The sequence below is a fragment of the Talpa occidentalis genome, unplaced genomic scaffold, assembly GCF_014898055.3.
Source record: "Talpa occidentalis isolate TD23 unplaced genomic scaffold, MPIMG_talOcc4v2.1 talOcc4.14, whole genome shotgun sequence".
Classification (NCBI taxonomy): Eukaryota; Metazoa; Chordata; class Mammalia; order Eulipotyphla; family Talpidae; genus Talpa; species Talpa occidentalis.
In genome coordinates this window covers 12,551,816-12,579,067 of record NW_023601433.1, presented here as the reverse complement: position 1 = coordinate 12,579,067, position 27,252 = coordinate 12,551,816, and the positions used below count along the sequence as shown (strand labels likewise).

Genomic DNA, 27,252 nt, shown 5'->3' with positions numbered 1-27,252 from the left:
TACTCGGAGCAGCCATGGAAATAACGTGAGTTACTGGCAGTGTGTAGTGCTGGTGGGGGAAAATAAGTAACAGCTTACTTCACAGGTGGCCATTTTCTTGACTTTGGGGCCTGAGTTTAATGAAACTCCAGGGTTTGAAAGAAGAAAGCTAAAAGGGTTTGAATCCATGAAAGGAAATAAGCAATGAACTCGTTCCCAAATCCTAAAAACCTTTCTATAGGGGGCTAGTCTTTGAAACTTCAAGGACAGAAGCAAATCAGGGATGCTTCTATCAGTGAAGGTAATGGAGGTTCCTTGATGGAGCACATCACATGGTCATTGAGACATAACTAAAAGGGAACTGAAGGGATTTCTTAATATAGTTTAAACAAACCAGATTGGTGACCTCATCCATGACTTTGAAGGGGTATCATAGAGGGTAGGTGTGATCTCTAGAAAATTACATTGGCCTCTGCTGTCAGCAAAATGTGTTTAGGTCTGAACTTTGGACTCCATTCCTGTGTTCTATGAGCTCTGACAAGGGGCTCTTAGATAGGGAACCTCTTCATAGGTGGGGAACCGTATCATCACCAACCACTGTTAGATGGTTGGCTGGGAATTCTAAATTTATCCCTGCAGCATACAATATGTCGTTAATTTGTCTTAAGAATCTCTTGCTTTGGGGTCTCCCTGATGGCACAGCGGTTGAGCGCTGGGCTGCCAAGCTGCCCGCAGCCTCTGCAGCACCGGTTTGATCCCCGGCCACCGGTGAGGGTCCCACATGGCGGGCAGGCCTCTCCTGCCGCCCGCTGCTCCCCTCAGCAGTGTACTTCGTCAGTCTGCCTGCTCTGCTCCCCACTCTGGCTCTGTTGAATTCTCTCACCCTCCCGCGCTTCTGACTGTACCCAGTGCTTGTATAAATAAATAAATAAATCTTTAAAAAAAAAAAAAAAAAATCTCTTGCTTTTCCAGTGCTCCTCCACCTGCCCCAGAAATTTCTCTTGGACAGTGCCATGTTACATCTATCTGCTCTATTGTCCCTAGCACACAGTGGCTTTCATATGCATATTGAGTTGATGCCAGGTATCTTCAAAGTATTGTGGCACTTGAGTGGATTTCTGGGCACTGGCAGTTGTGGATGCAGGGAGGTAATGTGCAGAAATGGCTTCAAGTTTATATTGGCCAGAGCACCATGTTAATCTAATTTCTGCAAATTGCTGAGGAACAACTCTGCTTTATGGTGCTTATAAAAAGATTTTTTTTTTCTGATTGAAAAATGTAAATGTCTTCTCAGCACACAAGTTTGTTTCCCTACACTTTATATATTTTTTATACCTTCTGCCATCTGCCAGAATTGCATTTATTCTTGGCACATCAGCAGCTAAGGAATTTGCAAATGATTTAAATTCATTCCAAAAGCAATGAGTGGAAAAAGCTATCTACATCTCTTCAAATACAACATCAGGAGCATTTAAAAATGAAGGTAGATTCCTTTACTCTTGCACTTAAGCTTTCCTTCTTTGCACACCACATCTGATGAAAATCACCTTTGAAGCGTCACCAGGATGTTAGGGGATATGTAGGTTAATTTTATGGTCTAGGCAAACTTGGTGTAAATTCTTAGATTTGAAATATTGAAATTATCTTCTATAAAAACACTTATGCAAAAGAAGGAAACTTTGAGACATCCTACCTGGCTGGTGAACTTTCTGCGGATGAACTTGAAGCTGGTAGACTTTACGGTATGAATATTATATATCAAGAAAGCTCTTTTTTTTTTTTTTAAGATTTATTTATTTATACAAGAGTACAGTCAGAAGTGCAGGAGGGTGAGAGAATTCACCAGAGGAGGCAGACTGATGAAGTACACTGCTGAGGGGAGCAGCGGGCGTGGTAGGAGAGGTCTGCACGCCATGTGGGACCCTCGCTGGCAGCCTGGGATGGAAACGGTGCTACAGAGGCTGCAGGCAGCTTCGCAGCCCAGTGCTCAACCGCTGCGCCACAAGGGGAAGCCCTCAAGAAAGCGCTTTTAAAGAAAGTGCACAGCAATTGTATGTACATACTGTAGCTGGGGGAATGATGACCATACAAGACAGGAAAGGGGTAAAACAAAGCTCATTTTCAAGATAATATAACCCAAAAATCAGAAGAAAAGTCCCCGCAAATTTCTGTGTTACCGAACTCTTAAATCTTCAGTGAATAAATACCAAATCGCGCACCTAATTTATCTTCACTGGAATAGACACATTTTGGATGTGGATTTGCTTTCTCTAGCACTCATTGCTTCTTACAAGACTGCTTCTGATCAAAGAACTCATTTCACAGCAAAGTAAGTGTGGCATCTAGTTTGAGTTCATGCTGAGAAAAGAAATAAGCATAGCCAATCTGATTTTAACCTCGAAAATGCTCACAGGATACAAACAATATTCTTCACATTGCCACCCCTACACACACACACTTCCTATTCTTTCTTTTTTTCTTTAAAGATTTATTTATACAAGAACCGGGGTAAAGGCCAGATGTGCGGGAGGGTGAGAGGATTCACTGGAGACAGAGCTGGGAACAGAGCAGGCAGACTGATGAAATACACTGTTGAGGGGAGCAGCGGGCGCGGCAGAAGAGGTCTGCTGCGCCATGCACGATTCTGCTGGCCAGCCAGGATCGAACCCACGCTGCAGAGGCTGCAGACAGCTTCACAGTGCAGCACTCAACCGCCTGCGCCACCGGGGAGGCCCACTTCCTATTACTTAAGGTTAAAGTTTGGGGCTTTAGTTTTCAGAAGTTTGGTTATGATATATCTAGGCATGGATTTTTGGGCGTTTATCCTATTTGGGATTTTTCCTAATTTCTTGCATTTTTAGATTATATCTCGTGCCAGAATTGGGAAGTTTAGAGTCATTTCTTTAAATATGTTTTGATGAAAATTTTTTTAAAATTTGTTTTCTCAATACCATACTGTTTCTTCCTGCCTGCTAGCTCTATTGCCATGAATGTTAGATTTTTTTCCTATTGCCTGACATGTTTTTAAGACTATTCATTTTTAAAATATTGTGTTCAGATTGGATGATTTTTGTTGACCTATCTTCAGGTTTTTTCATTCTTGCTAGTATTGTCATCTTATTTCAGTCCATTTAGTAAGTCTTAAAATTTTATTTTTCTTATTTTTCAGTTCTCAACTTCTTATTGGGTCATTCTTACGTCTCTTTCCCCCTTCACTTAAAGTTCCCATATTGGGAGCCTTCCTGGTGGTGCAGGGGTTAGTCTCAGCTCTATCAAGCTATCACCAGCCACTGCAGCATGAGTTCAATCCCTGGCCAGGGAGGTGACCCACATGGTGCGCAGACCTCTCGTGCCGCCCGCTGCTCTTCTCAGCTGTGTGTTTCAGTCAGTCTGCCTGTTCTGTTCCCCACTCTGTCTCTGGCGAATCCTCTCACCCCCCCCCCCCAATGCCTCTGGCTTATATCCCAGTTCTTGTATAAAAATAAATATAAAAAAATAAATAAATGAAATGAAAAGCAGCCCTCCCCCCCCCCCCCCCCCCCGCAGGTCTTCACTCTGGGCTTCTCTGGAGTCCTCCCCTTCTCTCCGCGAATATATCAATACTCCTGCCAGGGCCACAGAAGGCACAACTGATAACAGTGTAGCAAATGCAGGCTCCTCAGGCAGGGGAATCCTAAGGGCAGGAGCTCAGACCCACCTGGAAACCATTTCCCCTCTACTAGGCCAGCTGTCAAGACCCAGCTCTCTAGCAAAGCACGCCCCCCTCCACCCTCCCCATCCCGACATGGCATGTGCAGCGAAGGTCAAAGGTGGCAGGAGCAGGAGACCATCAGCACAGCCTCCCTGTGGATTCCTTGCGGAAGCTGCCAGGGGGAGGGGACTGGGCGCCCCATCCAGTCACTGCTTTCTCGTTCTCCTGTTGAACAACCGGTTGGTCCTTCCGGAAATGGGTGTCCATCCCTTCAAGTTTGCACCCCAAGGGAGGGTTCAAGCAAGGGGAGGCTTCAGAGGCCAGAGCAGGAGGACTGGCCTGAGCCAGAGTCTGAGAGCAGAGCAGACCCTGGGGCGGCATCTGCGCCCCAGCAGCTCCCCGCCTCCGCGGGGCAGCCAGAGCAAGGTCCTGGGGTCCAGTGAGGGAGCCCGACATTAGCCTGGCTTCGGGGCCTTCCTCAGACCCACCCCGCCAGCCATCTGAGGGGATTCACTGGTCCCGGAAGCCCAGGGGCAGCAGCCACCCCCTGGGAGGCCCCGCTGCCACACCAACTGCCTGGAGCAGCCCCTCGCCCGGGGCTTCCAGAGGATGGGGCTGGCTGTGGGCTTGCAACCCTGGCTCTTCCTGCTGGTGCCCCGGTGCTGACGGCTGTCCTGGGCACCGGGTGGATTTACCGGCCCAGAGAGACGGAAGAGAGCCTGGAGGAGAGACGGAAGAGAGCCTTGGGCAGCCCAGCCAAGGCCAAGTGGCACTTCGTGCAGGCACATTTCTCCACCAACGAGTCTCACCTCTTCTCCCTGTTGCGGTCCAGTGCCGAGGTCAACTTCGCCTCCGTCCGGGTGGTCTCCAACACTGCCAATCTGCTGGATCCAGTCATCTTCTCAGAAATTAGTCAACTGGATGAGGTGGTGCAGACGCTGACCGTGCCCCAGGAGATGGAACCCAGGTCCTCTCCCCTCAGGTGTGTGACAGGTACCAGGGCACCTGCATGCCCTCCAACCCACTCCTGTTCATCTGGCACAAGAATAACAACATGGACCTGAAAAGCATCACCTTCCCTATTTACAACACCTCTGCTGTGCCCCTCTACTTGGCCGGCTTCTTGGGAGGAACTGTCCTGGGTCCCAGGGCGGGGAGAAGCCGGTTACACCTGCAAGCCAAGGCCATGCGGCTGCAGTACTACCGGAAGACCACGGACCCCGAGGACAGCGAGCGCAACCAGAAGTGGCTGCTCGAGTTCCTGGACCAAATTCACGCCATTGAAAAGCACCTGGCCTTGAAGGACATCCAGGTGCCCGGGGCTGGGTCTAGAGGGAGGAGAAGGTGGGAGGGATAAGACCTGTCCAAGGACGTGGGCATGCCTGGCTATTTGGAGGAGGCCTTGACTTGAAACCGGGTCTGCTCCACTCTCTTGGATGCTTCAGCCAGCTTTCTTCAAGGGACACCAAGGGAAGCCGCCAGCCTAGATACTGGGTGGCATTCTAGTGGGAAACACTCATTCTACACCGCAGGGGTGGGCGTGTTCAGGGCAGACATTGATCTTCAGGGTGACTTTTGAAGTTAGATTTTCTAGTTAGAATGCTCTCACTCCACGTCTGCGCTGTTTCTGGAGCCCCGAAAATTTGCTTGGTGTCACTGGAATAAAAAACAAACCTGTAAGCTGAAGTTCCCTGGTGTTTTTGAAAAACACAACTAGCTCAGATTTCTCAAGTATTTTCTAGCACCCTGCCAGGACCTTAGATGTTGAGCAAACCAGCTAACACTTTTGGCAAGGCCTGGTGAGAGACCCCCGCTGGGAAAAGCCTTTGGCTACCAGGCCTTGCTGAAATTATACTTTGTATTTAAATAGCAAAAGATAGCAACCTACTCGTCATTTAGAGAAAGTCAAAAGTTTGACGTTACTAATGATTACACAGTATTAGAGAAAATTCAGAATTTGTATACTCAGGAATGTTAAACATTGGATTTTTGAAAGAAATCTTAGAAAGCATGCCATGGATTTGTGGGGAACATTTTTTATTACCTTCATTCTAAAATCATAATTCACATAATTTAATCTTTTCCCGAGTTGTAACATGTTTCAATCAATAAGCTATAATATTGTGATAGAGCTTGTCACTCCTACACAGATATTGGAATTAAAAGTTATTTACCTGAGTGTATTTTTACGACAGGTGGTCTGCTTCACATTACTTTCTAGGAAACTGGAATTTGAGGCGACTGCTAGGACAGTGGTCCCTTTGTTTTACACGGCATATCTTCTGCTCACATTATTTGCGATTGTATCATGCTACAGGTAAAAAAACTTTTTTAAGTTTTTAAACTTAAAAATATTTGTTGTAAGATATCTAACGTAAAACGTGCCACTCTAACCATTTTAGGTGTACAGTTCAGTGGCATCCATCACATCCCCACAGCTGTGTACTGTCCTAACTTTTTCTAAATATCTTCTAACCCCCACCGTGACCAGTGAGCAGTAGCTCCTTGTTGCCCTTCTCTCTTCCAGTCCTAGTTAACTCTGAATCTATTCTTCTATGAATTTGCCTTTCTTAGATTTTCATGTAAGTGGAATTATACATTTTTTTTGTGACAGACTTATTTCACTTATCATAATGCTTCCAGGGTTTGTCCCGTGCAGTTGACAACTTCATTCCACTTGAAGGCTCTGTGTTCCGTTGTATGTGTGCTCCACAATTTGGCTATCTACGGTCTTTTGTGGGCACTTGGAATATTTCCTTCTCTTGACAATCGTAACACTGCAAGGAACACGGTGTGCTCATGTTAAGAGAATCATTTATAAGTGGAATTGGTGGGTTGCATGAGAAATCCATAGCCAGCTATTTGAAGAACCATCACATTGTTTTCCAGAGTCTACACCACTTTCGATCCCACCAGCAGCAGATAGGGGCTCCAGTTTTTCCACAGTCTCCCTATAAACCAACACTCATTCTTTTTCCTTTTATTGATTATACCTGTCTTAGTTGGTGTCAGGTGGTATCTCATTGTGGTTATGATTCACATTTCTGTAAATATCTGATCATGTTGATTGTCTTTTCAATTGTTTATCAGCCTCTTGTATATCCTCTTTGGAGAAACGTCTATCCAAGTCCTTTGTCCTTCTTATAATTGGGTTGTTTGACCTTTTGTTGCTGACTCAAGTTTTTCTTTTTCTTTTTTTAAAGATTTATTTATTTTGTGAGGCTGCCCGCAGCCTCTGCAGCGCCGGTTCGTTCCCCGGCCACCGGCAAGGGTCCCACAAAAAAAAAAAAAAAAAAAATATTTATTTATTCATACAAGAACCGGGGTACAGGCTAGATGTGTGGAAGGGTGAGAGGACTCACCAGAGACAGAGTGGGGAACAGAACAGTCAGACTGACTGAAATACACTGCTGAGGGGAGCAGAGGGCGCGACAGGAGAGGTCTGCTGTGCCATGTGGGACCCTCACCGGACGGCCAGGATCGAACCTTTATGTGTAGACATAAAGGACATTCAGCAAGTAAGCTTACTGCTACTGTTATTAGGTAGTTTTCAACTCCTTTCTGAAATTCCTCATACCTTCCACTTATACAACCTTTACTTATATATGCATGATGTTCTCTTATTTCCATTTCCTGATTCTTAATTAGTTCTAACACTGAAATAGCTAAATCAGTAATTTCTAATGTTGAAATTGTCAGATTTGACCACAGTAGTTTTTTATAAACTGCCTTCTAGTCCCTGAAAGGCCCAGGGATGTATAATTTTAAAGCGCTCCCCAGGTGAATTTTGATATAGCCAGTCCATTTTTCTAAATGATGGGATAGCAAAATGTTGGTAAAAGGTTAGGCAGCTTAGGCTTTGAAAGCCAGTGGTTTCTGTTATAACAAATGAACACACCTGAACTGTGTTATGAAGCACAAAAGCAACAATAGCAATATGCAGATGACTGGGTATGGCTGTGTTCTAATGGAAGTGGTGGGTCAAACCTGACCCATGCTGTGGTGTGCCAACCATGCTCCACCATGCTTCTTAAATATTAATGTGCATACAAATCACATGAAGATCTTATTAAAAATGTATTCTGACTTAGAAAACCTGGGTTAGGGCCCAAGAGGAAGCATTCATTTCTAACAAGCTCCTAAGTTGTACAATGCTGCCAGCGCCCAGATCAACAAGGTACAAGTTCACCACAGGGCGCCGAGCCTACTGAACGCCATTATATCCTAGAGGGAGTCCACTGTGTTCTACAGGGCGTCACATAATAGGATCTTTTTTTCTCATAGAAGAAAAAAATAAAGAACTGTTTCTATAGTCAGATTTTACAGCTTGAGACAACTATAAACTAAATACCTATTTTTATGGTTCATAAAGAGAAACATTTAGCAGAAACTCCATTTAAAAATTTGTGATTAATGGGCTCCCCGGTGGCGCAGCGGTTTAACACTGGGTTGCGAAGCTGCCCACAGCCTCTGCAGCACCAGTTCGATCCCCGGCTGCCGGCGAGGGTCCCACATGGCGCACAGACCTCTCCTGCCACCTGCTGCTCCCCTCAGCAGTGTGTTTCGTCAGTCTGCCTGTTCTGCCCTCTGCTCTGGCTCCGATGAATTCTCTCACCCTCCCCTGCTTCTGACTGTACCCAGTGCTTGTATAAATAAATCTTTAAAAAAAAAAATTGTTATTAACAATGAAAGCATAAATATTCACACACTTACCTATAAATAACATGGAATGCTTTCATGCAAATTTCAGGCCTTCATTTCTGTCAACTTCACGATTTTACTAAAAGACAAATGCAAAGATTAAGAAAGGCTACCAAAACACAGAGCCCAAATGCCAAGCATCTGACTTCTTACCTTATCGATTTTATTTCCAACTAGCATGTTTACTATGTCATTTCTCGTGCAATATGTTTCCAATTCACTTAGCCAGTTATCCAGTTTAACAAAGGTGTCCCTTCTTGTCACATCATAAGCTGAAATCAAAAAAGTCATTTACTTAATAATCATTCAAAATAAAAAGTAATGACATTTTATTTCTCTTACATAACTAGGGGTTAATGTCACCATATAGGCAAGTCTACTGAAAAACTCTTCAAAACATAACAATGAGTGCCCACTGATCCTGACAGATGAAACTGACCTCCAAAATAACACACACATACATTTACACACACACACACACATTCAATTTTATTAACAAACTGTGAAAAAATTATATCCTATAAGATCAGGGAAAATTAATTTAAGCAAACAAAACAACAGCTGTGCCCATTTGTAACAATAAGAGGTTTGTCCAAAAACCGAAGCGTTTAGGTCCAAACCTGTGGCAAAAGAGCAAATACTAATTAAAACATTTATTGATTTATTTCTTACAAGGACTCTGTTGATTTGTTTCTTACAAGGATCAAAATTTGCAGCTTTTAAAAAATATGTAGAGTTAGTGGATGGGTCTTAATTGTCTTCCTCTGTTATCAACTGCATTATAATACAGGGCTTCTTATTATAGTGTTTTCTAAACTTTCTAAACTTTTAACATTTTGAAACTAGTCTCATACTTAAGTCATGATATAAGAAAAGCTTTCTCCTATAATTGATCAATATTCATTTTAAACAGCTACCCAAGAATTATTAAGACAAGCACTTTTCAACAATTTACAGTAAGAACAGAATCCACATTTGGTTTTCAAATTTTGTGTGATATATCTACTCTTGAATACTATTTTCCGGACTGACAAAACAAATTCTACTAAGCAACAAACTCTCTAATTCCTTTATAAACTGCAGCAAATATTAATAGACTGATGACTAAAGATCAGTTACTAGTAAAAATGACATATATAACTAAGTTAATCTTAAATATTCCCCTATCAACACGGATTTTTAAAATAAGTAACGGTTTGATCTTTATTTTTTATTGCTAGACTAAGGGCTAGAAAGACATTTTAAAAGTTGAAATAGGCATTAGTACAGAATTCCAGTTGAATTATGCATAAAACCCCAATGTTTTCAGAGAAAGACTACAGAAAAAAACTGCTTTAATGGCAAAATATTACTGCACATGATTTTGACAGTTTACAAGTAAATATTTAACTAAGCCAAATGTTTAATCTTGACATTTTTAGATTCACTTTGGGCAAAACAGCCTGTGCCACAGTATTAATTAAATTAGGATTTGTAACAACTAGCAGATTTATACGCTCAGTCAGAAGTTAGTTATGCTTGTGTTTGTTTTCGACATAGGAATATGCGGGGCCTCCCTGGTGGCGCAAGAGGTCAAGACGCAGCACTATGAAGCAATCCACAGTTTGATCCCAGGCCAGGGAGCTACCCACATGGCGCAGCAGACCTCTCTTGACTTGCGGGCTGCTCCCCTCAGCAGCAGATTTCAGTCAATCCTCCTGTTCTGTTCCCCACTCTGTCTCTGGTGAATCCTCTCACACCCTCCCACCTCTGGCCTATACCCCAGTTCTTGTATGCACAAATAAATAAATACATACATACATAAATCAATCTTAAAAAAAAGAATATGCAATGAGTATAATGACATCTTTGTAAGATAAAAGAAACAGAACTTTTAATTTTCCTTCCGTGGTTTTATTTTCTGGTAGGAAAATAGAAAAGAAGTTCTTGATGATAGAGAAGTAAAAAAGAGCTGGAAGGGATCTAGAAATGGAAGTGAGTGAAGGATATGACAAAGGGAAGGAACAAAACCTTGTTCCTTACAGGTGTCAAGTAGGTCATGATGTATATGCGGCACTTCCAAGAGGCAGTGGGACAAGGCTATGCGTGAATATTATATCTGATTCCTAGATGAAGCTTCCAAGTGGGAGATAAATGACTTGATATTTAGACCAGAATTAGATTCCTCTAACACTGAGAAAGGCTTCCTAAATGTGACATGACACCCAGATGCCATGAAGAAACTAACTAATTTGACCATATAAATACCAAAGCTTTGGTGTGGCAAACATGTAGACCCCCCCACCCCTAAACAAGATGTGAATGTAAGTAACAAATGGAAAAAAAAGATCTGCAACAGTTAATACTTCTCACACACACAACATTAATATATATTCATCTTAAATAAGATTATTTTTAAACATTTATTTATTTACACAAGAACTGGGGTACAAGCCAGAGGCGCAGGTTTTGTGAGGATTCACTAGAGACAGAGTGGGGAACAGAACAGAACAGGCAGAAGGACTGAAAACACTGCTGAGGGGAAGCAGCGGGCAAGACAGGAGAGGTCTGCTGCGCCATGTGGGGATCTCCCTGGCCGGCCTGTATGGAATCGGCGCTGCCAAGGCTGTGGACAGCCTCTCAGCGCTGCACTCAACCCGCCACGCCGCCACCGGGGAGGCCCTTAAATAAGATTTTAAAGACAAATGAGTTCATAATACACACGAGACATTGCAGCAAATAGTAAAAAAAACAAAATTAACACAATGTAGTTGGGTGATAACTGCCATCACATAACCCCACCTCTTATGACAGTGTTGGCATACAGCAAATATTCAAACAATTGTATGCTGCTAAATAAAAGATAATCTACAGTACAGGAAAGAAATGTGCTGTGTGGACAGATAATCATAATATTAGTGGTGTTAACAAAGTGCCATGAGACAACAGATACCAACGTTACTGCCTGGTAAGATATGGAAAGGCTTCAGAAACCTTATGACACTAGGGCTAAGTTGTGAAAGACAAGAAAGACTGTAAGAGACAGGGAAGTAGGAGTGTGGATAGTATTTTGAGGGACATGAGACAAAACAGCCTGAAGGTAAGAAAATATTTGGCATTTCTATTGAATTTTCAACATAGGCTTACCAATTGTTGCGGCAAGTTCTGGATCAAAAGTATCATCCGTGAACCGCAAGAGCAGGCTAAAAGAGATATTAAAAAGACAGATTAGGAATTTGACTTTTCTTTCTAATCCTTTGATAAAAGTGTTCATCATTGCTATTTTTTGTAACAAATTAGATGCCAATAAAGCAGCTGATTTAGGCCTGCTCCCAGAAATACTGCCTTGGTGCAGGTACAAACAGAGAAATTAAATTATGTAAAGGCATTTGAAGAACCCCAAGAGCAAAGTAGTTTACTAGAAAATATGTTCCCCAAGTATGAAAATTCCCCAAGTATGAAAAGGCTTGTGGGTTTTGTTTCTTTAATTGTAATGATATATCCTTCTAAGGAAAATGATATTAACATGTCATGCTTTAGCAAAGGACAAAAGGGTGGCTTATAACAACTAGTGTTTATAACAACTAATATAACTTCTAGCTAAGTGAGAAGAAAATATATAGTAAAAAGTGGAGGTATAAAGATCACGAGGCCCACAGGAGATACACTCTGGCAAATGCTAGGTAGGAGATAGAAAATCAAGTAGGCAATAGGAAGTCTGAAGGCTTTTAAAGAGAGCAATGACAAGAACTGCTCTACATTTTGAAAAGTTCATGTCAATCAAAACAAAGCAATAAGCATGGTTAGCATGAGCATTTACAAAGGACTAAACCGAGGAAATGGTGAAGATACTAGAAATGAAGGGATGAAATGCAAGCAGCAGACACCAAGTGAAGACTACTCTTAAGATTTTCTGTCTCCCAGAATTATTTAACATTAGGCAGAACTGTCAGTTATTCAAAACTCTTTAAAAATATCTAAGCTTTTCTTAAAGTCTAAGATTTATCAAATAATTCAATCACCCCTATATTATCTCCTAAAGTAGGACAAGACCATTCTACTGACCTATTTGCATTAATAAAATCAAGGCAATCGCTATCAGATATCTGAATTACAGAAGAAAGTATGACTATTTCTACAGGTTGTAATCACTGCTGCTAGAGATTGCTTCCGCCCACAGAGTATACTGCAGAATTCCCTATTGCCTCTCAGTAGTTTCGAAACCCACTGTTGTTAATTCGACTTCTTGACTTTGCTTTAATAGTGTTTACTATAAAACCAGCACAGCAAAAGCAAAGCAAAACAAGAGTCAAATTGTAGAATTTCCTACCTAACATTGAACCTTCTTGACTATTAATTACTTTTACTTAGGTCCAATAGGAGTTATGAGACAGCACTAAAAAGAATCTTAAAAGACTACTTATAAAAACTTTCTTCTCTCTCCAACATTAAACTTCAAATTAACAAAGGTGAAGATAGACTAAAAATTCAATTACCCTTAATTTAAAAACAAAAAAGGTATATATCTGTATCTGGTCAGCACAGAAAATGTCATACAAACATAAGTTAACATAACTTGTAGAGTGACAGTAATAACAATGCCATAAGACAATGTCCAATTATTCATTGGACATTGACAACTAGGGGGTTTTCTTACATAATTGCTAATTCTTAGACAACCTATGGTATTAACGGTCCTTAGGAAAGGAAGGGAATTGGTACAGTGCAGAGCAAGAAATTTGATTATAGGTTCTAAGGATAAGTCAGCAGATCTCAGCTAAGAGGACAGTGGTAGCTTGAAAAGTATCCTAAATTCTTTACACACATTTCCCTAAGCAGAGTACATTTCTTTATTGGATTTTTGAAAGGAATTCAAAACCCTAAAAATGATTAAGAGCAAATACTTTATAATGGGTGTATATTTAAGCCTTCGTATTTTCAAAGCAAAATACTCTCAAAGCAGAGCTACAAATGGAGGTAGCACCACCATTTCACTCAGAGAAGATCAAATTTCTAATAAATAGACTGTAATTATAACAAATCCATACTTCTTAAATAAGGTATGAAATTGGCCAAAAAGAAAGGAGATAGAAAGGGCATTGGAGGGAAAGCAATTTAGATAATAGGTTTCTCTAACCCCTTCTGAAACACTTTGCTACTTCAGTTCACTATGGCTAGCCACAGAATCAAAGAATCTTCCATATTTAACATCAGACAGGATTTGAGAGATTTCTATTCTACCCTCATTTGTCAAAGTGAAAAATGAAGGCCTTCAGTGTTCACAGAAGGTCACATAAATGGAAGCATTAATTTCAAAATCCTGATCTCACACATAGTTTATTCTCCAACAGTCTGAAATTAACTTGAAAAATAACCCACCAATTTGAATTAGTTAAGACTCTTGTGCAACGATTTCTCAACAACACAAGTCATCTCTCAATGGCACTAGCTCTAGATCTGCAAAAAAACCAGAAACCAACTATTGGCTAGAACCCTTTCAGATTATATCCATGACCTATGTTTTTATACTAACTCACTTTAAAAAGCATATATTTCTATTTTAGTGGAATTATTTATTCTCATCTTATCCAGAAAGATAAGTGTCAAGGTTTTTTTTTTTTTATATCATAATTAATGTTTATCTAGCTAGAAAATAAGACAACTTTTTCACAAATGCCATCCTTTCTTGAAAGAGGTATTCAAGGTGTTCAACTACTGCAGTGAGCATCTGATAACTCACCATTAAGTATGGAGGAAAAGTTTGGAACAGATTAGATCCACATACCTTTGAAGGAGGGAAACGAAGAACAAGAAATCACTTAAAAGACTGTGGTGTGGTGGAAGAACCTCAATTAAATCAACACTGTACACCCAGTTAATCTTCAAAAAACCTCTAGCAGAGCCTTCCCAGGCATTTAGAAAAAGTGCCCTGCCATTTATTGGGTGACATGATTTTCATCTTGACTTCAGAATTAGCAATATGATATGCCTTAACTTAAATGAGAGTCACATCTCAAGAAACAAACAAAGGTCACAAGGCTATGGAGTATATATATGCCAGTATATACCTTTTAAACGTCAAAACGAATGGTGATAGCTCTATGTAGCCCTTTCTCTCTCCCTCCCACCCTCCTCTGCCCCCCACACCCTATACTTTCCCTAACCCAGCGTTCCATGACTGTAATCCTTGTTGAATACAAATCCTTCACTACGGTGCAGAGTACATTAAATGAGAAAAAATATGAAAATATAGTACCATACTTAAAAAATATATAAAACTTCAGAACATATTAGAGAATAAGATAACAAATCCTTAAGTCTCTAAAAATCCTTAAGTAGGAAGCGGTTTAGAAAGTGACCTGAAATACAAGTGTATCAGGAGCGAAAACATGAAATATGGTGAGGATAAATTCACCCGGGGAACTGCTCCACAGACCTGGATGAAATCATAACGCTCTTCCTACACCACGAGCTCCATGTCTCCACCATACACTCAAGTCCAAGTATTGTCAATATCACTCTCCTCGTCCCAAGAAAGAAAAAAGAACACTCTTTGTTATCTTCCTACGCTGCGGCAGAATGGAACCATTATTTTTAAAGGTGGCTTTTCCATATGATCCAGCAATTCCACTCCTAGGTATTTACCCAAAGGACACAGAAACATCAATTCCAAAGAGCACCTGCACCCCTATGTTTATAGCAGCACTGTTTACAATAGCTATGGAAACAATCCAAATGCCCAAAAATAGATGACTGGATCAAGAAGATGTGGTACATAGACACCATGGAATATTACTCAGAAATCAAAAAAGATAAACATATAAAATTTGCAGCAACATGGATGGAGCTGGAAGGGATCATGCTCAGCGAAATATGCCAGAAAGAAAAAGAAAAATACCGGATGGTCTCACTCATAGCAGGAATCTAGAAAACCTAAATAAGGGACCAAGGAAAAAGGATAACTATAAGAAAGGAAAAAATCAAAATCAACAAACAACTATGAACCAGAGACACACTACGGGGCGGCGGGGAAAGGAGGGTTTGGGGTCAAAATAAGGGGGTTGCAATTGTATGGGGAATATAAAAATAAAATTAAAAAAAAAAAAAGGTGGCTCACAGCTTCAGCAAAACTATCTCAGAGCACAGGGAGTGACTCAAGCAGCTGGAAGACCAAAGAGATCTTTCAGGGCTGACTCAGGAAACACGACAGCAGCAGCCGGGGCGGGCGCTGCAGCGCGGCCAGGACGGCGACCTGCGGCGTCACGAGGCTTCCCTGCGCGTCACGTCGTTAGAGAAAGTCCAACCTGAATCCCGAAGTGATAAAGTCCCGACTCCAGCTCGCCGGGGCACGAGCGGCCTGAGCCCGGGGCCGCGGCCTCGCCCAGGCGAGCCTCGGGACCAGCGCGGCCCCGGCGCCCAGGCCTCGCGCGGCGGGCGGCAGCCGCGGGGCGCTCTCGCCACGACGGGGGAGCAAGACCCGCCACTGGGGCCGGCGCGGGCCGGCGGGGGCTGCGGGGCGGGCGGGCAGCGAGGCCGCGGGAGCCGGGGCCGCCGGGCCGCGAGGCGGAGGGGCCCGCGGCGCACAAGCGGGGACCCCGCGCGGCCACTCGGGGCGCGCCGTTGACGGTTCCCGGGGAGACGCTGTCACAGCGGCCCCGTCCGCCGCCCCCGTCACGACCGCGGGGCCGCCTCACCTGGACTTGCCGACGCGGCTCTCGCCGACGATGAGGACCTTCAGGGCGGGCAGCACGTCCTCGTCCATCCTGACGCTGCTCCGCTCCAGCCCAGCTGGCCGCCCGGTCCGGCTCTCAACCCTTCACCCCGAGGACTGCCCGCGCATGCGCACCGCTCCGCGTGCCACCACCTTTTCACACCGGGTGTGTCGGTCCCCGGAGTCGGCGACGCCCCAGTTCCGCCTGGAGGTTGCTCTGCGTCTGCGCCAGCCCAGAGTTCCAGGCGGCTTCCCCGAGCGGTTAGTCCTCTCGCGCGCAAGCGCAGACCCGGCGGGCGGAAATGTGTGACCTCACCCGCCTGCGCACTTCCTCCTTCCGGCCCTGGCCTCCGTCGGCCTTGGTTGTGCAGTTGGCGAAGGGAAGGGGCTGAGCCAAGGGAGTGTAACGCTTTTTTGGTTTAGTTGCTGCTCATAACAGCTGTGCGGCGTGGGGAAGCACTGTGCGGAAAGGCAAATTACGGTAAAAGTAGGTCCCAACTCTACCACATGGCCAGCTAATTTATCTCGCCTTCTGAACCTGTTAGCTCGGCTCAGAAATGGAGGCCTTCGTGTGTCTTAGAATAATACCAGCTTCTTGGATTGCTGTGAAGAGTAAGTGAGATCGTTTATGAACACATTTTGTAAACGCAAGTAAACCATTTAAGTGTGACCAGGTATGGGTTGATTAGCCCTGTGTCCTTCTTAAGGTCATGCCAGTTAGCTCCTCTCGTCTCAGACTTTGTGTCTCCTGGTCTGAGCACAGAAGACTGGAGGGAAGAAGCGGTGTGTATGCCGGGCACGAGCTTGAACTCCTCACTGAACTTTTCCCCTTTCTGATCTGATCTGGGAAATCTTTTGGGTCGACGCTTTCAGAATTTGGATTGAGTTTAGAGGTCTCTTTCTGTTGGGTGAAGAATGTAAACCACTGGCTATTCAGGATTGTTTCCTAACGTCTGTGAAAATAACAGTCCTGTCTATGTCAAAAGTCCTGAAAGTGGCCACTGTGGCCTCCAGTCGTCCTCAGCAAGATAACGTCATTTATGTGAGCTGGACTAAATATGGAAATACAGAGTAAGAGGGCGTTTGGCCTGGTAGGGGTGCCGTCCTGGACTGAGATGATCCCCTGAGAACTGGGGATAGGACCACGTGTCTGCAGTCCCATGTGTCAGAACCTGTCCTAGAGCCCCAGTCATACCCTGTAGAGCCAAGGACCCTCCAATTATTTGCCCAGTTTTGAGTGCTATCTATCTGTAAGAGATGGTCTATAGAAGGAGGGTGGGCATGACCCTTGGCTTGAGAAAGACTCCCTTACCTACATCCACCCTGTTCCCGTAGCTGTCCTTCAGCAGTCAACTAGCACTCAGTTCACCGAGGCGCTCAGTGAAACATTTGGAGCTCAGACTCACACATACTTTGTGACCGGTCCCAGGCAGGGTGGCTGCAAACATCTGATCCCTGCATGGGTCCCAGATATCATGCTATCACCGAGTCAGGGCTCTGACTGCAAGAATGAGGGTCTCTGTGGGGTTCACGGAGGAACCTCCAGCCCCCTGCACTCCCTTTTTCACTGACCTAAAATAGCCAAAGACATGGCAGGCAACCAGTTGGGTGGCTGTTTAGCTCGCTGCCAAGGGAGCATCTTCATGCCTGGTGTGCTGAGCCCTCAGCGGGCCCTGCTCCCGGCTGCCATCATTTGGTGTTGGCTGTCCTAGGAGATGCCACGGAGAACCCCCATTGCGGGAGGACAGCATGGCCTTAGCTGTGGGGCCCCGCTGCTGCCACAGGGGAACAGCACAGCCTCTTCTGAGCTCCTAGTTGCAGCCACACTGTCTCTTTTGTCCCCATGTGGCAGTGGCCTCTGCTGCTTGCAGTTAGGATATTAGGGTCCCCTGAGCATCCACATTTGCTCTTTCTCCTCCCACCTTCTACCCGCCTGTGTTATGCCCCTCTTGTTTGGTATACCTAGGAAGTTTCTGGGTGCTTTGTTTTTTGCACTAGACCCTGACAAACACCAACTACTGAAGAAGGAGTGTATGTCCTTTTTGTCTGCTCCTTCCCTTCTCCCTCTGGCAATGACCTTGGCGACCAGTTGCATCCTGAGGATGGCAGAGCAGAAGGGTGGGAGACCCCTAGGCCACAGCCCAGCTCGCTCACCCCACCGCTGTCCAGCAGCCAAAAGCGGCTCCCGACTGCCCTGTCCCCATGGACCTGCTACAGCGTCTAGAGGGAATGGGCACTGCTGTCCACGCCGCATATGGGAGGAGCAAAGCAAACAACTCAGCTGACTTATGTCGTGATCACGGAAGCGTTTTGTAAGCCGATCACGAAACCAGACATTTAAATATCGTTGCTGGTCTGTGGCGCTCACGGGGGCGGGCACAGTCCAGGCTCAGTGGGCAGGCTGGCACTGCCTCTTCCTCTCCTGAGCCAGATGCCAGGGATGGGACAGATTTGGCAGTGGAATGGCTCAGCTCACGGGGAAGCAGGCTGCAGAGTGGGGAAAGCAGCCGCCCCCAGATACAGCCACGGGACCGCTAAGCCTTGGTTTCTTCATCTATAACTTGGGGGTACTACTGTTACCTCCTTGGGTTGATACAGAACCCAAATGAGACAATCTATAAAACACTGCATTAGGGCCTCCCCTGGTGGCGTAGGCAGTTGAGCGCAGCACTGTGAGGCTGTCCGCAGCTCTGCAGCGCCGGTTCGATCCCGGCCAGCTGGCGAGGGTCCCACATGGCGCGGCAGACCTCTCCTGTCTCACCCGCTGCTCCTCTCAGCAGTGTATTTCGTCAGTCTGCCTGTTCTGTTCCCCACTCTGTCTCTGGTGAACCCTCTCACCCTCCTGCACATCTGGCCTGTACCCTGGTTCTTGCATAAATAAAAAATAAATAAAACAAAACCACACTGCATAATAGGTGGTCTCCATGTGATATTTATTATCCCCTTAATTTACAAACAAAACGATTGTAAGCTTTGCTCTTTTTATTGTTGTCAGGAGCAGTTGTTGCTGTTCTCACAGCTTGCAGTGCCCTGAGTTGACGCCACTGTGAGCCAATGTTTAACCCCCACACCCACCCCAGCTGGGGCTCAGTTTAATCAAGGCTGCTAATGGGGAGCCAGGGGTTGGGGGACTCTGTCCGCTGGCCAATTCCTGGAGGCGGGCAGGACCATAGCGTTGCAGGGATGGTGTTTCCATGGAGAATGGCCCTCCCTGCTGAGGCTGTCTTCCGGGGAGCAGGTGGAAGGCAGAGGCTGCCTGGTGGGCAAGGGGTGCTACACCAGGAACCCCTCAAATCCTCCAGGGACTGTGATGGGTAAAAGCCAACCAGAAACGCTAAGCGGCGGGGTGCTCTCAAGCTTTGCAGGGGGATCTCCCAGAGCTAGAAGGTTGGATGGCACAAACCTATCGCTGCCCATGGCATGCAGAGCCCTGGCTCCACCTCCTCAGGGTTACGAGATGGGTGTGTGTCCCTGTTTGCCTGGTTCCAGCCCCCTGTCTTTTTTCCGCAAACTCTAACCCGACTCCATAGAATGGAGTCTCAGCTCAGCCAGAGCATTCCAATTGCTTATGATGATGTTCACCTTCGCCTTTTTGCTGTAATTGATCCCATGGGCCTTGGTTCCTTGCTCGCTCCAGCCTTACTGTAGACTCGAGGCCAGAAGACGCAGTGACCTGAGCTGTTTTCAGTTGGGGATGAACTGCTGGGGCCGTCCAGATCACAACCCACGGAGTGACCAAGCTTCCACCGGGCAGGCCCTGAATCACCAAAGGAAAATGAAGTTGTGTTTGGAGCACTTTGGTTAAGGATAAAAATATTGGGCCTCTCTGGTGGTGCAGGGGTTAAGTCTCAGCCCTACCAAGCTATCACCAGCCACTGAGTTCGATCTGGCCAGGGAGCTGACTCACAGGGCGCAGCAGACCTCTCCTGTCTCTCCTGCTGCTCCTCATAGCAGTTATTTCAGTAGATCCTCCTGTTCTGTTCCCCACTCTGTCTCTGGTGAATCTTCTCACCCCTGCCTCTCTGGCCTGCACCCCAGTTCTTGTGTGCATAAATAAAATCTTAAAAAAAATTAAAACAAAGGATAAAAATGTTTCTGATAAATGCTAATTTGTAAGTTTGAGCAATTACAGAGGTAACTCAAGTTATCTGGAAAAATTAGATTTTGTTGTTGCCTGTAAGGGCTAAATTAATGAGCTGTCACTTTGGTAAACTCACTCTTTTATCAAGTCCTCCTTTATCATGTGTAATCCGAGGCTGATGGACCTACAGCCTCTGAGCTCTTGTGCTGTGATTAACACCTTTGTTTCTACAAATCACAGGCCTTCTCTGACACAGGGCCATCGTCTTCCCTGGTCATCACTGTAACACACATGCACACGCACGCACACTCATGCTCACACCTACCAACCTACTAGTGACTGACCAGGCACACAAGCTGTGCACGTCTTACCTGTTGTTTTTCCAAGATGCTGCTGCCTGTTTGGGCAAAGGCTTTGGGGAAGGTTCAAAAGGGGCAGGAAGGTGAGGAGCCAGTGAGGGCGAGAAGCCTTTAAGTGGAGCCCACATTCCCAAGGTTCTGCTCTGAATAGCTTCGACATGGCTTTTAATTGTGGTTCTCGCGTCACACGTGGTATTTGATCTCAGTAACCCGCTGTTTCCCGGGACAACCCCGAGGGCTGCTTTGCGTTGCTTTAGAATGTGAAGTAATTTGTTAAATCTGGTGTTGACTTCCCAACTGCACCGCCTCCCTTGTGGTCAGAAGGGAAACAGCCAGGGGCCAAAATGGGTGGAAAAGGGAGGTTTTTGGTGAATTATAGGTTCTTTCGAACCTTAATTTACCCAATTGTTGCTCTTTAGTCATAACCCTTACTTTTTCCCCAAGTCCACTTCATAAATCTTTGTTGGATTGAACCTGTGGACATTCTGGGCTGAGAAAAGTAAAACCATTTGCTCTGGGGTGGGGGCACCCCAAGTCCTTGTCCTGTGCCCTCCTGCCATTGAGGGGGGCAGCCATGTGCTCACTCTTGTGGCTGGGACCAACACTTGCCCTGAACACACGGTAAGGAGAGCCGACTCCATCCATCGGCCTGACCCGTCTTGCCTGCGAGACCCCACTAAGCCGGCACTTGGTGGGCCCTGCCCTAGGTTTCTGCCCCTGGAGGTGTTGAAAGTAGGAAGGGGGGGCCTTTCCAAACCTCTAGAGCCACATCCCACCCTGAGGGGGCTTTTAAACACACAGGTCGCTCTTCAGCCTAAAATCCACCCCACCCCATCCTCAGGGCTTCTTCCGGCTCCCAGGATAACATCCAAGATCCCCACGGGGCGCACAGGCCCCTCTTCGACACCGCCTGCCACCTGGCCTCCCTGTGCCCACACTCACCTTCTCTGAGTCTCCGCACTCGCTGTTCCTCCGCCTGGAATCTTCTCCCTGGTGGATTCGGCCCTAAATGCAAGTCAGTGGCCTGGGGCTCCTGTTTGAGGCCCGGCTGTGCTTTGGCCCCCGATCTTTCCTGCATGAGTCATGTGTGTTGGGGAACTCGTCTCCCTGCCTGTGAGCCCACATGGGCAGGAACCTCTGCCCTGTTCACCAGTTGATTGTCAGTGGCAACCACCACTCTGGGCACATAGTTGGTGCTCAACTGTTGGGTGGCTGAAGCCCATGGAGGACCCTTCCAGCCAGCCCTGGTGCTTCCCCAGCTGGTCTGTCCTCAGGAGTGGTCGCAGTATCACCGCCTCCAGGGTGGATGGGCTCTCGCTGTGGTCACGGTCCAGATGGTCTGGGTGTACATGTGAGCAATGGAGATAGAGCTGAGGAGAAAGCAGACTAGCTGCCTGGTGTGGGGGATGGGGTGACGTCTTTGGAAGTGGGACTCAGGCTGCAGACAGGGAGCCTAGCCCTGTGGGAGCAAAGACATTACTGCCCTGGGCTGCTTTGTTCACTCTACAAACGTTGATGAGCGACGGGTGCCAGCACAGGCTGGAGTGCGAGCCACAGAGGGCAGGCAGGGGCTGCCAGTGGACAGGGTGTGGGGTTAGGCACTGGCAGTGCCTGGAGGAGAAACAGCATATAATGGGAGTGACTGGCGGACCTCCCCGGTGGCACAGTGGTTGAGCGCTGGGCTACGAAGCTGCCCTCAGCCTCTGCAGCGCCAGTTTGATCCCCGGCTGTCCACCGGCAAGGGCCCCACATGGCGCGCAGACCTTTCCTGCCGCGCCCGCTGCTCCCCTCAGCAGTGTACTTCGTCGGTCTGCCTGTTCTGCTCCCCGCTCTGGCTCTGGTGAATTCTCTCACCCTCCCGCTCTTCTGACTGTACCCAGTGCTTGTATAAATAAATAAATAAATCTTAAAAAAAAAAATGGGAGTGACTGGGTATCTCTTCCTAAGTGATTTGTCACGTTGGCAGTTTCAAATTCACCATTAAAATAGGAAAACACTACAAACCAGGGCCTGGATATGTCGTAGTCTGGGTCCAATCAAGAGACAGAAATTACACAGTAGGTTAAACAGGGGAAGCTTCATGCAATGTTAACCCTAATACGAGTAACAGGCATACAGGAGGCCTTTGTGGTACCCTAGGACTGAGGCCGCCACCCCCGTAAGCACAAGTTTGTTGGGGTTCTGTGTTGGAGAAGGTGAGGTTCAGTCACTGGTGGGCAGAGGCCTCAGCAGAACTGGCCTGGATTTGCGTGATCAGCAACCTTGGCCCCCTGTGTGCAGGGGCATCTGAGTGTCCCGCGGGCAGAAGACCCCAGAGTGCTTGGGTCATGGTCAGGTGGGGATGGGGAGGTGGCAGAGGGAGTTGCCACTCTGTGGGGGCCCCCAGGGCTATCTGCAGGCTGGGGTGGGCTGGTTTCTGCCTTGAGAGGGCTGCAGAGTCATCACCTATAAGCTGGTGGAGGGATAGCGTCGGGACCTGCTGCTCCCACACACTCCACCAGATGTCATCACACCCACATGCAACCTTGGAAAAGGCTGAAAGTATCTTCCTCCTGTAATTTCCCTTCACCACCCTCTACTGAGAAAACTTACTCAGTTTAAAGAAATGATTCAAGGGTTTTGTTTAATCCATATGAAAGGGTGCATTTGGAGTTAGGATGTCATAAAGTGGTAACTGGCTGTCTTAGTTTTCTATGGCTACTGTGATGAGTTACCATACTTGGTGGCCTGAAACAATGCGTATTTGTTTTCTTCTAGTTCTGGAAGTTAGAAATCTGAAATCAACTTCACTGGGCCTAAGTCAAGGTATCAGACATGGACAATGTTTACGGAATGAACAAACTGACAGGAACAGTGGAATTTAGGGTTAGGTGGGCTGCGGCTCTGAATGTAACGTTTCTACTCTAAAAAATACCTTAACATGATTTAGAGCTCAGGCAAAAGGACTTTAAGAGAAAGGAAAAGGATGGTCTAGGATTCTAATGGAATGTAAGTGAACACCTGCCTTCACTGCCACCCTGGGGACATGACAGACATCACTAGCTGATCACCAACCATCACTTTGTCATCTTCAGCAGAACACTCCCAGTGCTCAGTCTCACTGGGACATAAGATGAAACTCTTGTGATATTTCTGGGTACACCTTGACAGACAAAACTGGTTGAAAAATCACAATGGCTCAGAAACATCTAGTAGTCCCATAATTTCCAAACAGTAGACAAGATAGGTGTCGAGTATCTATCATAGATGTTTTACAATAGATGTCATTTTTCCTTAGAATCTTTCCCAAGCAGATACCATATCACAAAGCAAAACAATTTAAATATCTATTTGCATCAGAAGCATTTTCCTACCTTCCCCTCTCCTCATGGTCTTTATATTTGAAATAACTGCTATTATCACCTACCCCCAGGATTTCTTCTTTGCCCATCCTGGACTGCAGAAGCTATGTTCCTAACAAATGTTCTACACTTCATCTGCTGCAGGATTATATTTTGAAATATCAGTTTATCCTTTCCTTTTTCGATCCTGTAGATATATCCAAATTTAGAAACTCTGAAAGAACACCTTAATTTATATTCTGTGACTATGTGGGTGAAGGAAGAAGATGATTGTTCGGTATATATTACATTTTTAGGTCTTTAGACTCCCCTTCTTTTTTCACGAATCTGATGGGAGGTAACATTTGCCAGCAGCTGAGATTTCCTGAGGCAGAAGCAACAGCAACAGCTGCTCTAAGCCATAGGTCGTCTGTCATGGTGCCCCAGAGTCACCGGTTACTGTGCTTCCCTGAATAAACCAGTTAGATGCTGTCAAAGTCATTGGTCCTCTCCTCTCAGAAAATTCAGCCTGGGAATTGTCAGGCCGTCTGTGGCCATAAATTTTATGCTCTCCTCTGGGGTGTCTGGACACAAGTCTCTCTCTCCCAAGTTCCTGGATGCCCTGGAAGTTGGGACCCTGCCTTATTCACCTGGAGCCCTGTGCCTTCTGATCATGCAGGAGGGGTAGTAGATGTGAGTCATAATCTTTTCAACATTCGCTAGATGTTTTCCCAGCTCCACATGGTGAATCTTGCTTTCTAATCTGATCTCCTCTCCCAGCCTGGTTGGAGGTCTGCTCTGGAGACACCACACGAATGTGACTTAGGGGGGTGGTCAAGTATCCAATAAGGCAGGCATCGATGTTGGACATGCCAGGAGAAGCTGAGAGGTTGTCCTGAGGTCAGAGGGCCACCTGGGGGGGGGGAACCTACCCCAGGAGGGCAGAGGAGGGTGCATTGAGGTCAACAGGCCTGACCCTGACATTCTGTGGTTCTGGAAGTTCAGCCAGAACCAACTCCTTTGATCTTCCTATGGTGCTGTGAGAGTTCCCGTAACCTGCAGTAAACCCACTCCTGTCTAAGCCCAAGCAGGTGATTCTGTGGCTGTTCATGGGCCAAAGAATAATCTCCACATGGGAAGTTTGTGGGATTCAATGTTTATATAGCTGGGAGACCCCTTTAAGAAGAACATAAAATTATGCAAAAAAAACTAAGTATAAAGGGGAATCTTCATTTAATAAGAAAGAGACAATTTAAACTTCAAATAGCATAACATTCTGAAAAATAACAATTAAAAATTCATTTCTACTCTAATATGCCCCTAGGATGCTCCTTTTCTGTGTTTTGACAATAATTTTGCAATGGCATTTTCTATAGAGAGAATCAAAAGATAAATGACTTCCCTTTAGTACTGTTGATTAAAATTTGGTTTTCTTATTGATGATTTAGGAAAGTTATTTTCAGCTTCCCAACTTGCCATTAATGAGTTGTGATGCAAAACTTTGGATTATTTCCAGCTTGGGGAAATCTTTATGAAGTTCCTGTCATTTGTGAGCTATGAGATTATGAGCTTTTTCAAGTTTCCTTCTGCAATGGCCAATCTGAAACATTCTTTCAATTGATGGTGGTTAGTAATCAATATTTCACTTGCCAGAAGTGTCAACACAGGACAGTAAGCAGATTTTTGGAAACCTTCCTCTACCAGGTGACTCCAATAACTTAACTATACACTGAAGTGATTATGGGTCACAGAAATATATTCCTTACATATGTTCAAGTTAAATGTATCCCAGCTCACTTCCTCTTCTGATTTTCAGTCCCCCTAATCATCCATAGCTACCCTAGAATCACCCAACAAGAGGGGATGGAAAATGGAGGAGAAATTAGAATGGGGGCAGAAAGTGACCATAATCAATTACAATTAAAATCTCTTATGGCAGATTTCATAAAATGAGCCACATTGTGATGCTAGAATCCTTGTGGGGACTCTGAAGGACCCATGTAAGCAGGGATCCAGCTGTGCAGGAGGATTGGCATCACTCTAGCTCTGTCTCTGCCTTCAATTAACCCATCAACCAACAAGCTAACTAACAAATAAAGCAATTTGGTTTCAGATTTCTGTAAGAGCCAACTGATGAAAAGTTAATTAATATCCCAAAACCCTCAATAAATAGTAATTAATTAATTCTTAGCATTTTCGTCATCTTTATACCATTGTCCTACATCTTTACAATAGAGCTAGAAGAGTTTCTGTCCTGCAAATTGTCTTCAGTAGCAAAGCAGTATCACGTGATCTTGGAGATTTGCAAAATACGTAAAGAATAACCTCTTTGTACTGTGACAAGTAACTGAGATTCCCAATCCTGAGTAAATAATGGAAAATTCACATCCCAAAATACAAAGTGTCTAGGAAGAGGGCTTAGCCATTCCCCCCTGTTTTCTCTCTCTGAGCACAGTGAAGACATTGCATAATGATGAGTCCCCTGGGTTCTCTTTTTGCCTTATACATCCCAGACTTGAAGCTGAAAATTCAGAGAAACTAAAAACACCAAAGGGTGCAAATAAATAAGTCCCAACAAAAGCCTGACCTCCCTAATCAATGGACCAAGAAGGGAGCAGCTAAGTAAGACAGGAAACTTCTAACTAGTAAGTTCTCTACCCTTGCCAAGCACTGCAGAAAACTGGGTGCCTTCCCTGCCCATGACAAATGGGTGAGCCTAGATCACACCCTGGTCAGGATGTATAGCAGGGATCCCCAGCTTCCCTGATGGAGCCGTATCAGACACTTATTTTAGGGGGTGTGTGTTAGGGGGGCATGTGTAAACTGGGTGTTATGGTCTCTTTCCACCCAACGAAAGGGGATTGGTCATGTCAAAAGTTTGTGTCCTGGGGCTCCCTGGTGGCGCAGGCGGTTGAGCGCCGCGCTGTGAAGCTGTCCGCAGCCTCTGCAGCGCCAGTTCGATCCCCGCCAGCCTCGGAGCAACCCACATGGCGAGCAGACCTCTCCTGTCTCGCCCGCTGCTCCCCTCAGCAGTGTATTTCATCAGTCTGCCTGTTCTGTTCCCCACTCTGTCTCTGGTTAATCCTCTCACCCTCCCATGCATCTGGCCTGTACCCCAGTTCTTGTATAAATAAAATAAATCTAAAAAAAAAAAAGGCTGTGTCCTTTGCCTTATGGGATGTTTTAGGGTAAATAATTCTCAGGCTTTTCTGCCCTGCTGCCATTAGAATTGATGATGGCTCCCTGTGGTCCTGCCTGCATGCCTGATGGCAGCCACCTGGAGTAGAGTGTGGGCATACATAGGTAGGTACACCTGGGCTAAGACTGGGCTTATAAGGGCGGTGTCACGGGGACGCCAGCACAACGAGAGACCAAAAGGGGAACAAGCAGGAGCAACACCAGCAGAAGAGTGAGAATGAGGCCACGAGAGA

At 45.6% G+C, this 27,252-nt stretch overlaps 1 long non-coding RNA gene across 1 annotated transcript; it reads right to left on the bottom strand.

The window, feature by feature from the left end:
- Positions 1-3,524: 3,524 nt before the first annotated feature.
- Positions 3,525-16,282, bottom strand: LOC119244344 (uncharacterized). Its single transcript, XR_005124953.2, has 6 exons — positions 16,045-16,282; positions 11,498-11,553; positions 8,525-8,643; positions 8,384-8,450; positions 5,845-5,981; positions 3,525-5,326 (listed from the first exon to the last, which is right to left on the bottom strand). It is a non-coding gene; the product is annotated as an uncharacterized LOC119244344 (long non-coding RNA).
- Positions 16,283-27,252: the final 10,970 nt, after the last annotated feature.